This window comes from Lutra lutra, chromosome 4 (genome assembly GCF_902655055.1).
Source record: "Lutra lutra chromosome 4, mLutLut1.2, whole genome shotgun sequence".
Lineage (NCBI taxonomy): Eukaryota > Metazoa > Chordata > Mammalia > Carnivora > Mustelidae > Lutra > Lutra lutra.
The window spans coordinates 191,838,948-191,854,833 of record NC_062281.1 but is presented as its reverse complement, the minus strand read 5'-3'; the positions used below and the strand labels follow the sequence as shown (position 1 = coordinate 191,854,833).

The 15,886-nt window shown below is 39.0% G+C and overlaps 1 protein-coding gene across 1 annotated transcript in view; it reads right to left on the bottom strand.

Moving 5' to 3' along the window:
* The window catches only part of RERE (arginine-glutamic acid dipeptide repeats), a 445,015-nt gene that overhangs the window by 244,755 nt on the left and 184,374 nt on the right, over nt 1–15,886 (bottom strand).

Here is a 15,886-nt window from a genome sequence, read left to right as displayed (position 1 = left end):
TTGAGAATGCCAGTATTCTTGGTATAGAAAGCAACAATAATGACTCCGATTTATAATTACTGGCATGGCAATAAATTCAGGACATGTTGATTTCAAAAGCATCATTACGAAACTCTGAACAGCATAACCCCACAGAGTAATACAAAACAATATTAATGTCATGGTTTTGAGACTTTTATGTTTTGCTTATCTGAGCATTTCTATGTTCTTCTCTGAATGTATTATTTGCTCATCAAAAAGAAAAGAGAACAAACGCAGGAGGGGAAATACAGGAGAAGGATAAAAGAAAGACCTATAGCCAAATTTTATAAATACATTCACAGGGCAAAGGCACCAGGTGAATTCAGAGGCAAGAACATTAAAATGGGACCACCCGTCATTAGTACAGGAACAACACTGAAAAGGGACTTGGAGACCCACCTGTGGCTGTAGCAGGAGCCACAGCACTGTGTATCCTAGCAGCTGGGGATGGGGGTGTGTGAAGAGAAGTAAAACATATGACAAAACTGTTGCTTTCTATGAACAAGAAGCCTCAACCCACCAGGACAGGAATGCCAAAAGCACCGCAACTCCATGATACCAGATATCCACTTTCTGGATAGCTGCAAACTTCAAAAGCATTCTAGTTTATGAGCCTGAAAGATGGCCCAAGGTTCTTCTCCTTCAAAATGTCTTCTAGCCAGTACACAGAGAAAGCTGGACAGGAAGTGTCCACTGCCCAGCCTGAAATGTGAGATATAAAATCCTCTGTAAGGAAGAAGCATAATGTTCCTCTGAGGGCTGAGAGCTGCTAGAGTTAATTCTCAAATACAAACCTCAAAACTTGAGGTGTATTTTTGCACCATGGAATCATGGTAATTAAAACATTACTTCTTAGCTTTTTATTGTTCCCAACCATACAAAAACACAGCATAACAGGTGAAGCTTTTTTTTTACATTTACCTTCTCTCTACTAAAGAAGAAAAAAAGTACAATTATACAAAGTATTGTTAACATTCCCTCAATCAATCTGGTAATTGTATGTACGGTACCTATGTTTTACAATCAGCACAAGAGGATGACAGGACAAGCACGAAAACTAAATATCACCTAATAACAATAGTAACAGCCTGCCTTAGAGCCGCACACACAGCTTCACTAATGGAGCACAAATTAAAATGTTAATGTAAAAGCTGAGAATAATGAAAAGTAACATAATGAAATAGTATTAAAAATCTGTTATAAACTCACTCCATATTCCCTTTTTAAAAGGAACTTAAAGCCATAATCAACCCCCCCAACATTTTTTCTTACCATATCTCTATTGATCGGTTGAAAGTGAGCCACTAACACACCACGTGTCAAACATCGACATCTGCCCAGCACACAAAGAAAGCCAGAACGAGGCCTACAGCCTTCCGAGGGAATCTAAAACAACTCTCTCTCTGCCTTCTACAATTCAGTTTTTACACAGTTTACTAATTATCACACAGAACATCATTGAAGAGGTGTTCCTTTTAAAGGCAACTGAATAAGGAAATTCAGAAACATAAGTGAGAAAATAAATTCAGGGGTCAAATGAGTGAACAAACATAGAATTTCTTTCATATGCAACATATAGTATGCTGCCTTATTAGTTTGAATGCATATTTAATGGTGAAATAATGAAAAAGATTTAAAGGTACTGGATATTTTATGCATACACAATGACAAAGGGTCATTATATACGAATTTAAGAGACTTGTTAAAGTGACTTTAGAAGTCTACCCATTTCCAGGCATTTTAAGCCTTAACTTAAAAGAACCAAGTAACTTACTTATCGGCTCTCATCTATTTCATGGTACTTAAAAATCTATTACAAAATTTATATTAACACAAACACAGGAAGGAAAAGAAAAGCGTATTTTTACTTTTGGTAGGGTTAGGGGCATTTAGGTATCTTCAAAGCAAAACTCATGTATACAAGTATCTATTCCTCTAGTATTTAAATGTTTTACAAAAGGAAATCTTTCTTATATACATACACTTTAAAGTAATTCAACAAACATAAAACCCTGTTCCATCTTTAAATTCACAATGTTTTTAATCTTGGAAAGTCTGGTTTTCTCAGCTGGTGAAGCTGTCAGAACAAACAGACCGCGGCATCTGGAAAGACGACAAACACATGGGTCAACGTCAACTACAAGCCAATCCCTGTCAAGAGCGGAGCCAGATTCCTGCATTTCAATTTCAACGATCCTCTCCAACTCAAATACCACCATGCCACTTCAAATCAAAATTGTTTCCTTTTAAAAATAGCTTTTTACAAAACTGATAGAGTATAACAGATTAAACAACTCTTTCAGCAATTTCCTTGGCTACTACAAAGCAAGGCATCGATGTATAATTATAATAAAGGGAACATTTAACAATTAATTGAGCCCACAAAGCTAAACCTCCAGAGCTTCGAGTTCAAACGCTTGCTCACCAAGCATAAGGGCGGAGGATTTTAACATAACTGCAGGAAATCTCGGTCCAATTAGACTCTAGGTAAATATAAATCCTGTTCCACTGTGACTTGGACCTTATTTGTCACAGTCCATCAGGCTGATTTTGGTATCCAGCTAGGAGATTCAAACAAAAGAACCCCCACCCTCTCTGTTGTCTCTCCCCCATGCTGTGGTGTTAATCCAGTTCCTCCAGGTTCCGTGCTAGACAGAGAATAGCTCTGGAAGGCTGCTGGCTTGCTCTTATAAGCAACCAACAAATAAGACTCCGAAAACGTATCACACAACTGCGAGGTGATAACGTCTCTGAAAATATTAATGATTTGTGCCAGTTTATAATGGTGACATATTAACTAATTTACTTTCTTTCCTCATTCAGCTTCTATGATGTAAACACACTCAAAAAGAAAAGTTGTACATACAGATGTACATACATCTGTACACTCAAAAAGAAAACAGAACACACACAGGGCTTCAAAGTGGTATCATTTGGGACAGCAACTACTTCACAGGGTATCTTCTCCACTGGCAAACTTTTGTTTTTTCTTCTTCTTAAGACTTTCCCTTTTTTTTTTTTTTTTAAAGTAATCTGCTACACCCAATGTGAGCCTTGAACTTATGACCTCAGGATCAAGAGTAGCATACGCGGTCAACTGAGCCAGTCAGGCATCCCATCCACCAGGAAACTTCTTGAAAAGAATTAACCCTGAATTGATGGAAGAGAGGAGGATAGAGATACCCATGACGACTTCATTCATAAGGCATCTATGCCTCACAGCGTTTGATGGGAAGCAGGAAAAATTACAACTTAATGCCAGTAAGTTTCAACAGTACAAACAAGTAAAAATTATTTTTAATTTAACTGGATAAATAAAGCAAATTCCATTTTTAAAGTAGCACAAAATACTAAGTAGGGAAAGAATTTTTTATTTATTTATTTTGTTTTGTTTTATTTGACAGAGAGAGCAGAAGCAGGGGGAAGCAATAATTTTTCTAGAGGTTAGTACCAAGTACACTAGCCTGAATCATAGAAAATAAACCTTTCAGACAACGTCTTTACAAGGACAGTAGAGTGCTTCTAATATCATGACTCCGAGTTCCTTGCCATGTACTTCATCTGGGCTAAAAATTCAGATCATCTGTGAATCTAGAGATGGCAAATGTTCCCTTCCACAACTATACCCAAGAAAAACACTCAACTGATCAGAGCACTCCTTCCAAATGTACTACATTCAGCCTCTACACCTGGAAAAGATGAAATCTGTTTGCCATCTAATTTAGATGATCTATTTTTCTCATCTGGTTTGGTCTTCTTTACTGTTCATTCTTCCTTTATCATTGTTGTTGTTCCATCTTGTGTGAAAACCATGTTCAGAACCTGACAGAGAGGATAACCGTGAAATGAAAGGGTGATAGGTAAGCTTGCTCTCTTACCTGAAAACAGGCCATAACAAGCCAAGCTACATACCATCAATTTATTTTTTTTTAAAGAGTTTATTTTATTTGACAGAGAGAGAGAGAGAGAGAGAGGGCACAAGCAGGGAGAGCAGCAGGCAGGGGGAAAAGCAGAAGCCTTCCTGCTGAGCAAGGAGCATACCCTCGGGCTCGATCCTAGGACGGTGAGATCATGACCTGAGCTGAAGGCAACCGTTCAACCAACTGAGCCACCTAGCCACCCCTACATACCATCAATTAAAAAAAAAAAAAAAAATAGTGGGCTTCTAAGTCTCTTTATCAACATGTTGAATATAAGGGGCTCTTAACAAACCCTGCATCCCACCTTTTTTAAACTTCATATAATACTTTAAATTAGCTAGATAAATAAACAAAGGCTCTACCGTGACCCCACCCCCAAAAAAAGGGACATCTTTCTATGTTCAACATTTATATACTCCAGAAAGGGTCTCAAGACGTAATAACCAAACTTGGTAACCAAAGCCACCAAAACAAAAGCTCTCTATCAACTATGTCAAACCTGAACTACAGACAAAGAGAAGTTCAACTTGGATGCAGACACATAAATACACCTAACCAGGAACACACCATGAATGACCCACCAGGATGAGATCCTGAACAGCCAGAGCCTACATTCAACAGGACCCACATTAACATTGGCAGAGATATTTGAGAGCAAAGTCTGCTCTCAAAATAACTTTAGTCAGGAATTCGATGGATTTTCCACACTTCATTCATTTATTTTTTGAGTATCTGCACTGGCAAAGAAGCTTCCTAAGAAAACTTCTGTATGAGCCTACTCCTACGTCACTGAATAACTTCATAATAGGTCACTAGTCGGGCAACACAGTGAGAACTAGTGAGCATTCCACCAAACATTTTAAATATCTAAAGGATTATATAGGGCTAAGAAAATGAAATAATACAAAATCCTAACAGGGTCAAAGATTTCATCTTTGGAGAAAAATCACATGCATCTTGGGATCCCTGTCATGTTCAACAGTCTTCAGAGGCAAAACCTGAAATGACTGTTTAAGAAAGGGGCGGGGGGGGGGGGGGGGGGCGGTGGGGAGCAGGCAGTCAAGCCTAAGAGATTTGCAGACTTTTGTGGCTAGCCAAAGAATGGATACCACAAGGTAAGAAGCCATCTCCTTTTGAAGTTCTGAAGACAGAAACTTAGTGACTATAAATATTTTCCTTTAGCAGATGTACACATCTGAAAAGAATGAAAGACTGAAAAACCTGTGATTAAAAATTAAGTAACCCAAATTAACTGGAGTGGGAATTAACCTCCTTAAACTGATATGCACCCTTTATCCCTGCAAAGATTTAGAATTAAGAAAGATCTAAGAGAATCAATACTATATTAACATTTTCTGGGTCAATAAAGAAAATCAGGATATATGTGATATTTTTATTCTTTTTATAGTTAAAAAAAATTTGGCTTGTAACAACAGACCTGCAATTCCAATTTTGAAAAGTAATACTTACCTAGGACTTTATTATAGGCCTGGCCCTTTCTAAAGTGGCCCTGTGTGTCTGTGAGTTCACTCACTCACTCCTCGTCACAACTCTTCAAGTGGGTTCCCTGATCCCCATTTTGCCAAAAGAAACAAAAGCACAGAGTTTGTTCCTTGTCACCTCCACCCATCTTCAGTGGCTGAACTAGTGGACTGTGCTGGACTGTCTCTTCGTGTGAAATGGACTCAAACACGCAGTCAGGACTGAAACCTAAATGAGTTTCTGCCCAACACTGAAATATCTAAGACTCCTTTACAGGTTCACTTCATCCATAGGTCTAATCCACTTCACTTACAAGAAGGGTTAAGTACTTGAGAAGGTTTATGTTAATAGATCCCTTAACAATAGAAATCAAGTATTAAATTAATAAGCAAGTCTAAATGCTGAAGATGCTACTTTATCAATAAGACCAATTATATTTCAAAAAAGCCTTAAAAGTGATTGTTAAAATTTGTTTAATTTACAAAAGGGCTAAAGGTAAGTAAACTGAACTTTTTAATTAAGGTAGAGCATTGTCCTTTAATTATAACCTCAACAAACTGAATACTGGTCAACTTTTTTGTATGCATACTGTATGTGTGTGTGTGCATGCATGCGCAGTCTTTTCTACATATAAATATAAGCCTTAAAAGACCCTTCCCAAGAAAGTTCTTAGATCAACTGCTCTGTATATGTGTTTACTGCCCAACTCCTAAAGGAGATGTAGCTGAGACAATACTATTCAAGAGTCTACCCAAGAAACAGAGTGAACCCTCAAGTGTGGTCACTACCCCTACCTATGCCTACAAGTATGTGGGGAATGAATGAGGAAGTGCCTAGAATGTGGGATCCAGAAAACAGAAATGAGTAGATTGCCAGCAAGCTACACACCTCAATTTGATGATTCACTGCTCATAAAAACGGTTTCAAAGAATTACCATTTAACGTGTTCTTACCATTAACAAGGGTGATTTTTAAATGGCCATATATGAAACATTCTTGTTTCTTTTGGAGTACACAGTTTTACAATATATTCTAATTCAGTGGTTCTCATGTAGATAACTTCTACTATCCTACTATGTATTATGTTGCAGTTCCGCAGAAAATGCTCCTAAAAATAAAAGGACTTATATAAAATACAGATAAAGGGGCAGATTCCTCAAAATTTCTACGCAGCTCAGAAATCAGATTACTACATTTCCTCCAATCAATAATTATACCTCAAGAAAGAAGACATCCAGGCAGGCACCCCAGACTGGCTGAAGGCTGCTGTAGAAAATGTTTAAAATACGTAAAGGGCCACCTGGGTGGCTCAGTCAATTAAGAGTCATTTCAGCTCAGGTCATAATTTCAAGGTTGTGAGATCGAGCACCGCATTGGGCTCCACACCCAGATTCTCCTTCTCCCTCTCCCTCTGCCCCCACCCTCTTCCTCTCTTACAAACAAGAACAAAAAAACAAAAACAGCAGATTGGGGCTTGAAGGCACCAAAAGAATACAAATTAACATGGGCACAGCAGGCAAGCACAGCAGGCAAGGCAAAGTGCCGGGGTCAGAGCAGGTAAGGTGGGTGCACCTCCCGGGGGAGGGGTCCCTCCAGGGCAGGCACTCATTATTTCACTTTACTTTAAGTAGAGATGAAAGGGGTCATACCAGTCCAACAGTCAAATTAAAGATTTCAACTCTCATCTACTTTTTCCTTTTCTGCTACAATATAATCCTACATTATACTATGTAATTAATTATATGTTATAATCTATGCCACTCTATTCACACTCCTCTGGCCTAGAAATAGCTTCATACGAGCCAGCCATCGACACCATTCCTCTATTTACCTATCACATACACAGAGAAACCAACTATAAATGTCCATGTGGTGTTACAAGATCTCATGGAATCTACTGCCACAGTGAGAGTCTCCTGATGAAGTGGCACACTGAGCAGGTGTCATTTTTCTGGCTGCCTCTCATCTATTTCCCCGGCTGGCTCTCATCTATGTCCCCTACAGAAAAGCTCCTAATTTCACTGTGGGGAATTACTTTAAGCCCTACAATGTGCAGTTTTAGGGGAGCAATAAATCGAGGTTCCTGTTTTTATCCAAGACACCGACAATGGAATTCAGGCTTGACCAACTGAATTTACTCTCCCGGGAATGTGCCTCAAACTGCATGACAGCAAGAACAGGAAAATGCTTAATGGCACTGTTGGGTCGGTAGATCCAGGAATGCAGGAGAAACAATAGAAATGACCACCAGGCCACCATCTTCCAGGCCCCCCCTCCTTTCCTTAACCCTTGACTCTCCCGCCTAAAGGATGTACGCCCAGGACACATCTCCGTAAGTAACCCGATACCTATCCAGGAAACAGGAGTATCAGGACTCCCCCATACCCTCCGATCACTAAATACCCTACCTTATATGGCTGTAAACCTATGCCCTGTCTTAACCCAGATAAAAGACTCCCCCAACTCCCAGGGCGCCTTTAATAAATCTTGCCTTGCGCCTACCTCGTTTATCTCGCCTGTAAAACCTTACAGGCACCTGTTCTGGGGGCGGCACCCAGAAAGAATGGTCCATAGTTCCCACCAACCAAAACTAAAAACTGCCCTCATTCCAGGGAGGTTTCCACCCAATCTGTGAGTTTTCCTACCAACAAGTTATTTGTGTGTGTGTGTGATGTGACCTATGTTCTCTAGCTTTGCATTCAAAAAACTTTAACAAAGACAATATGCTCACTTTTATTAACACAAAACTATGTATTTCTCTTTCAGTTGCTGAGTTATGGGTTTAAACTCAGTAATCAGCGTTTGCCTAAATATTCTGGAACAATTTACCTCTCCTGGCTCAGCTTACTTCCCATAATTGTTATGCATTTACCTTTTTAATAAGTGTGTGTGTGTGTGTGTGTGTGTGTGTGTGTGTGTGTGTGTTTGCTAATTTCCAAAAGCGGGGAAGATGTTAACTAATTTGGGGGGGGGGGGGGTAAACAGCAAAGTAATTCTATCATTTTCATTTTCCAAGAAATGGGCCTCTCTGTTTCCAAAGGTATGTTTTGGGCATTATCTTCAGTATTTTATGCAAACACCTATCCATTCTTGGCTTTAACAATTCTGCCACAGGCCCATGCCATCTTACAAACTAGCTATGTGACAATGGCCTCTGTGTCTTCCTCTCCTTATCTGTATAACAAGTTAACAATGACTTTTTAAAGGACTAGCAACAACACATGTAAAGTAACAGCAGATGCTTTAAACGTGGTGCTTAGTTATCATCCATGGTTACAGCTTCCTCACTTCCACCCAAGTTCACAGCGCCCTCTGCAATCAAGCACAAGATCCAAACCACCCCCAACTGACTAGTCGACTGCTCTGTTCCCCCTGAACTATATGTGCTTTATTTCACATCAAAATCTCAAGCCATGAAAGCGTATCTTCCTTCCCCACATTTTTTTACTTTTGTTTTATTGGTTTGTTTGTTTGTTTGTTGTTATTGTTTCTGGAGCTGCCTAAATTCTAGTCTGCCATAAATAAGTGACACGTGCGCTGGGATATTGGCCTCTCAGCCCTTAAAGCAATATGTTCATTTTCTATTTGTACATTAACTTGAAAAAGACTAGGATGTACTGTCTGGATTAATGATTCTCAAACTTTAATATGTATTTAAATCCCTTGGAATCTTATGAAAAAAAAAAAACTCTGATTCAGCAGATCTGGTGTGGAACCTGATATTTTGCATTTCTAACCAACTCTCTGTGGCCAACACTTAGAGCACCAAGTATCTGGAGCACATGTCTCACTATACTTAATGACCCGTTCCTTATGAAATAAAAAAAGATACAATTAATTAGTCTTAAAATTTCCTTTAATCTCCATTTTTTTGTTACAGTAACTTTAGAACAGTTTCTCTTGTTCCTTCTATCCTTGTAGCAATAAAGTAGTAACCCTTAATGTGCTAAAAAATTCTTTTACATATACAGAAGTTGCTAACATCCTAATATCCACTAAAAGGTAATCACTTCTTGAGGCTCAGAAAAAGATAAAATAAAATTTCAATAGAAATGGGAAAAAGATGGGACACCTGGATGGCTCAGGCAGTTAAGTGTCTGTCTTTGGCTCAGGTCATGATCCCGGAGGCCTGGCACTAAGTCTTGAGTTGGGCTCCTTGCTCAGTAGGGAGATGCTTCTCCCTCTGCCTGCCACTCCCCCTGCTTATGCGCTCGCTCATTCTCTTTCTCTGACAAATAGATTTAAAAACAAAATAAAAGAAACAGGAAAAAAATTAATGTAATCTACAACTGAAAGCACACTAGAATGTGATCAAAAATAAGAAATAAATTTTCACCACTGTTCTAAGGACACATAACTAAGAAAGCTGAGGTGCCCACTCAAACCTGAGTCTACCTAGCAACACGGCTCTTCCCACCTGTTACAGACCGAACTGTAGTCCCCCAAATTCAGATGTGACATCCTAACCCTCAATACCTCAGAATGTAACCTTACAAGAAGAAAAAAGGATCAAGGAGACGTAATAAGTTACAATGAGGTAGACCCTAATGCCATATGTAGCAAGGTGAGGGCCCTAATCCACCTTGATTAGTATCCTTATGCAAAGGAGAAATTTGAGCAGACACAGACAGGTTCAAGTGGAGAATGCCATAATGAGGACTGTAGGTGTGCTAGCACAGTCAACGAACTACCAGAAACTGAGAGAGACCTGAAGAAACAGATCTTTTCTCTTGCCTTCAGAAGGAGCATTGACCCTGTTGACTCCTTGATCTTGAGGTTCTAGCCTAAAACCTATGAGACAATGTATTTCTGTTGTGCAGCAAGCCACTCAGTCTATGGTATTTTGTTATGGCAGCCCTAGGAAAGGCATAGACTGCCTCACGGTGCTTCCTCCTCCCAAATAAAAGGTCCTAAAGATGATTATGCAGACATGCAATCACAGCAGAGTCTGGCATGCCGATGAAGATCTTGGGCTTGATCCTACTGCCACAAGGGATCCACTGAAAAGCAGTAAGCAGGTTAATACTAGTTTCGTTGAGTGCAAACAAACTTGTAACACATGTCAAATCACTTTCATTCAAGCTGACCGGCCCTACAGGTTTCTTTATCTAGAATTTATGTTTCTTATTACACAACAAATATTCTTGCAACCTTCAGAAAAACTTGTGCCTCAACCCAAAGTAAGAATGCCACAAGACACTTTCATTTGTGTGTCACATCTACCTAAAATTCTTCTACAAGAGACATAGATAAAAAGTTATAGATCAAATGCAGTTTCAGTTTCTCCAAAAAATTATGTGCTGGAACACAAAATGGCAGAATTTTATTTTGCTTTATTTTATCTTATTTTTTCTTTTATTTCTAATGTCTGTCTTAGTGATTGCCACAGAAAAGCTTTCAATTATTCAGAGAATCAAGACTTTGAAACCAAAGTCAGGCTGTGACCAGGTCCAAGTGTAACCCCTCAGCAAACACTCAGTAGCTAAATGTTAAGAGATGCCATTTGTTAAAACACTGGGAACTCTCTTCCCTCTCTAACTAGGAACTTGAATTAAAGGGAAATTATCCATTAGGAAAATAGTTTCATGTTTTGACTTTTAATTTTTTTTATTTTTTTTTATTTTTTTTTTAAAGATTTTATTTATTTATTTGACAGACAGAGATCACAAGCAGGCAGAGAGGCAGGCAGAGAGAGAGGAGGAAGCAGGCTCCCTGCTGAGCAGAAAGCCCGATGTGGGGCTTGAACCCAGGACCTGGGATCATGACCTGAGCCGAAGGCAGCGGCTTAACCCACTGAGCCACCCAGGCGCCCCATGTTTTGACTTTTTAAATAAATTTTTCATTGAGGTATAACACATACCCAAAAAGTGCAAAGCATGATAAACTCCCACAGTGCAAGGAACCCATGTAACTGGCAGTGTTACCATAAAAGGGAACATGACCAGGCCCTGGAAGTTGCTTTTATGCCTCCTTCCAGACACCAGCACCCATCAGCCTAACTACCACCTGACTTCAAAACACCAAAAACTGAGCTGGAATCATACAGTATAAGACTTTTTTGTGTCTACTCAACTATTGTAACTTCAGTAGTTGTTTAAAAATATGTATATTTCATCCACATTCAAACCGGATTCCCAGGTTTTATTTTGTTTAGTTTCATTTTTTCCAGCTTAAATTCCACTTGCATCAAAGGAAATTAACACCTCAGTGTTCAATGTATATTCAGTTCTAGTTTCTATGTCTTTTTCTTTTTTTTAGTTCAAGTCCCCCCATTCTAATAAAGGGGGAAATTCTGCAAATAAAAGGAGGAAATGTTTTATTTCACCTAAGATTTCATAAACCACAAACTTAGAGTTCTTTATCTTCTATATATAAAATTTATCTTCATGAAAAGTAACAAACTTTTTCATAAGGGTATAAGGAACACAGATGCAACAAACTTGAAAATCCTGAATCTTGACTCCCCCTACCCCAATGTACATGAGGAAGATTTCTGTTATTCTAGGGATATATCTAGGGCAAATGGAAAAGTCAAACAGAAGTAGCAGTGGATATGACAAAATACAAGAAATGCAGAACCAACTTAACACGCATTTTTTTTTTAAAGAACATGCTTCCTTATCAAAATAGCAAGCAAACTGACATGCCAAAATGAAAAAGTATTTCTCAATAATTTGAATTTATTTTGAATAATTTGAATTTAAAATAATTTGAATTTAATTTTTGACTGTTCTACCTGATCAGGAATAAAAAAAAAAATCATAGTATCTAACTGAAAATAGTGAATACACTATTGGTAAGAATGTAAATGGGTACTGGTACTCACTACGGAAAAACTCACTCAAAAAACTAAAAATAGAATCACCATACAATCCAGCAATTCCACTTCTGGAAATTTAGCTGAAGGAATTGAAATGACTATCTAGAAGAGATATCCACACCCTTATGTTCCCTGCAACATTATTCACACCCTAAGTGGCCACAAATGGATAAATGGATACAGAAAACGTGGTATACAGATACATATTACCCTACCACAAAAAAGGGGCAGGGGAGAGAGGGATCCTGACAGCTACATGAACCTTAAGGGCATCACGCTAAATCAAAGAGACAAAAAAAGACAAATACTGCATGGTGTCACTTATATGTGGAATCTAAAAACACCAAACTCATGGAAACAAAGATCAGATTAGTGGTTGCCACAGGAGAGGGTGGAAGGTTGGGAGGGAATCGAGGGAAAGGGTGGAGGTGGTCAAAGGATACAAACTTCCAGTTACGAGATGAAAAAGTTCTGGGGATATTACGTACAGCACAAATGACTGCAGTTAACAATACTGCACTGTATGCATGAAAGTTATTAAGAGAACAAATTTTAAAAGTTCTCACCACACACACACACACGTACCTACATGTGGTGACAGGTGTGTTAACTAGCCTTACTGTGGTAATCATTTTGCAATATACACATATTTAAAATGACTACATTGTACATCTTTTTTTTTTATTTGACAGAGAGAGATCACAAGTAGACGGAGAGGCAGGCAGAGAGAGAGAGAGTGAGAGAGGGAAGCAGGCACCCTGCTGAGCAGAGAGCCCGATGCGGGACTCGATCCCAGGACCCTGAGATCATGACCTGAGCCGAAGGCAGCGGCTTAATCCACTGAGCCACCCAGGCGCCCCTACATTGTACATCTTGAACAACATTAGATGTCAATTATATTTCAGTAAAGCTGGGAGGGGAGGGGGAGAAAACAGTGGAAAGAAATTAATATGCCACCTACAGCAAACTTTAGAAATCAATATCCTATGCTAAGGAAGCCCATAAGGGAAATCTGGCTGCACATAGCTGTGTAATAAATCAATTTGTTACCGGGACAGTCATCTCAAAAGTAGAGTAACAGTTGACAGACAACAAAGAAGTTAGATTAGACATGGGGCAATATATAATAGAGCCCCACAAGGTTTTTGTTTTGGTTCTTATAACAAGTCAGTTAAATCATTCATTGGTAAATAAATGATTCAAGATAGACTTCCATATTCCAACTTACTCCATTATTCACTCATCCATCCCATTATTCTAACTCTGACATCATTAATCAGTCAATAAATGTTTGAAAAGTTTTCAGAAATTTATTTATTCAACAAATATTTAAAAATACACACTATATGTACATTACTGTCATAGACAGGATTTCAATGATAAGCAAAAAAACAGACTTTCTACCCTTTACAGAGGACACAGTTATGAATCCTAAAAGAACAGAAATAAGAAGAAAATTATTGATTGTAAGTTCTGGGAGAGGAAAAGCAGTAACACTGAAAGGGGAGCACTGAAAAAAAGGACAGGAATTAAGTATGTCTGTCTGTGTGTATATGCAAGAGGGGTTCACTAGCCTGAGGCAACAGCAAGTTGCAAGTGCAAATGGCCTAAGGCAGAAGGTAACAGAGGGGCAATAAGTAACTTCAAGTCCATCATGCTGAGCTCATGAGGACAAAAGAAAAATAACTCCAGAGATGAGGACCAGGGGCAAACAAGAGCTAGTTGTAACCATGATGAGAATAAAATTTAGCTAGTGAGAAATTCCGAATAATATCCATTTTTTCAATAAAATCCCATTCTTTTCAGACTAAATAATCTGAAGAACACGGAGAGGCCAAGGTCAGTCTCCTTACCGAGGAGTCACACATCCACTGGACCTGTGCAAACCCCAGGTCATAATACTGTCAGCACCTGAGTACAAGGGGCACCTCACACAAAGTGGTTATGCTCTGAGTGTCACAAAAAACTTTCACATTACTTTTGGTTTTCATCGATTCTTTGTAGCATATGTAGCTTCCGGAGAGAGCCTATCTTTTTCATATTTCACAAAGGTCCTCAGATTTACGAAACAATGCCTGCCTTCATAAATTACTCAGTTCAACTCCAAAACCCTTAAAAACTCACTGTAAATAAGCCCCAACTGACACCCCTTCACACACTCTTCCACACATCAAGCAGGAAGGGCTTCTACTATCCACTAGAAGGTGCAAGATCAATGTGTAATGGCTCCCAAAGCCACCTCCTCAAAACTGGTTTCTCTTAGGGAAATAATCAGCAGAAACAGGTGCCACAATCCCATAATGGGGAATAAACAGCAGATTTGGTGGGGTTTTGGGTTTTTTTTTTTTAACGTTACAAAGGTTACCAGAACTGCAGGACTTCTCAGGGTCATTAACTATGAATCTCTTATGACAGGGACAGTATGTACAGCACTTCCCATACGTGTCTGACTACAAATATTTGAGGAAAGCATCGCCACTGACACAGGAGTAACATTCCCCTGAGAAAGGTGGGCATTCAGTACCGCACAAGGCAGCAGGCCTTTTGACAATGATCCAGACAATCACATAACCACACTGACTTGTTATGTATCATGAGAAAAGGAAAACAAGTAAGATCTTTCCTTATTTTGAATATTTTCCTTATTTATGATACTATAATCTGTATCTAAAGAAGTTAACACATTCTGTTCCTTTCTCACAATTTAGAATTGAATAGGTCAATAGCATGTAATGTGCGGTAACTCTGAAAGGAGATATTCTTCAGCAGCTCAGGTATTCTTACTGTCCAGTATCTGAGTCTTCTAAATCACAGACCCTAACAATACTGTAATACACACATTACTTGATCTCCCCCGCAGAGCTCTAGCTCGCCTAAAACCTACTGCTATATTTTCATGCCACATAAGTATCTTCTCAGTTAATCATCAATAAACTATACTTGTGACTAGAAGTTTATCTAGGTAAGTTCTGACACTGTTCTTATCTTTTGAAATTTATTTATTTTTTTTTTAAAGATTTTATTTATTTATTTGACAGAGAGAGATCACAAGCAGGCAGAGAGGCAGGCAGAGAGACAGGAGGAAGCAGGCTCCCTGCTGAGCAGAGAGCCCGATACGGGACTCGATCCCAGGACTCCGAGATCATGACCTGAGCTGAAGGCAGCGGCTTAACCCACTGAGCCACCCAGGCGCCCTCTTTTGAAATTTAAAACAAATTCCTATATAGGAATAAAAAAAAATCTGGTACTTTACACAAAGTTCAGAAAAGTTACGGTATTCCTTGGTAAAACAACTATACAACGTCAACAACATAACCTAATTTCTTTACCCTCCTTCCCTGGAAGAACAGCGAACTGGGAGGCTTCTGATCTCTTAATTATACCTCATGAAATTCATGTCACTTCTCAGCATCATAAGCAATTCAAATGATTTTAGCTGGTTTTACTGACTTCTGTAAGAAAAAAACTTTAACACACACAACACATGACATGAAAAAAGAAAAGTTCTGTGGGGTGCCTGGGTGGCTCAGCTGGTTGAGCCTCCGACTTGTGATTTCAGCTGGGGTCACAGGATACAGCCTAAGTCCAGCTCAGCGGGGAGTCCGCCTGGGATTCTCTCTCTTCCGCTCTCTGCCCCTCCCCG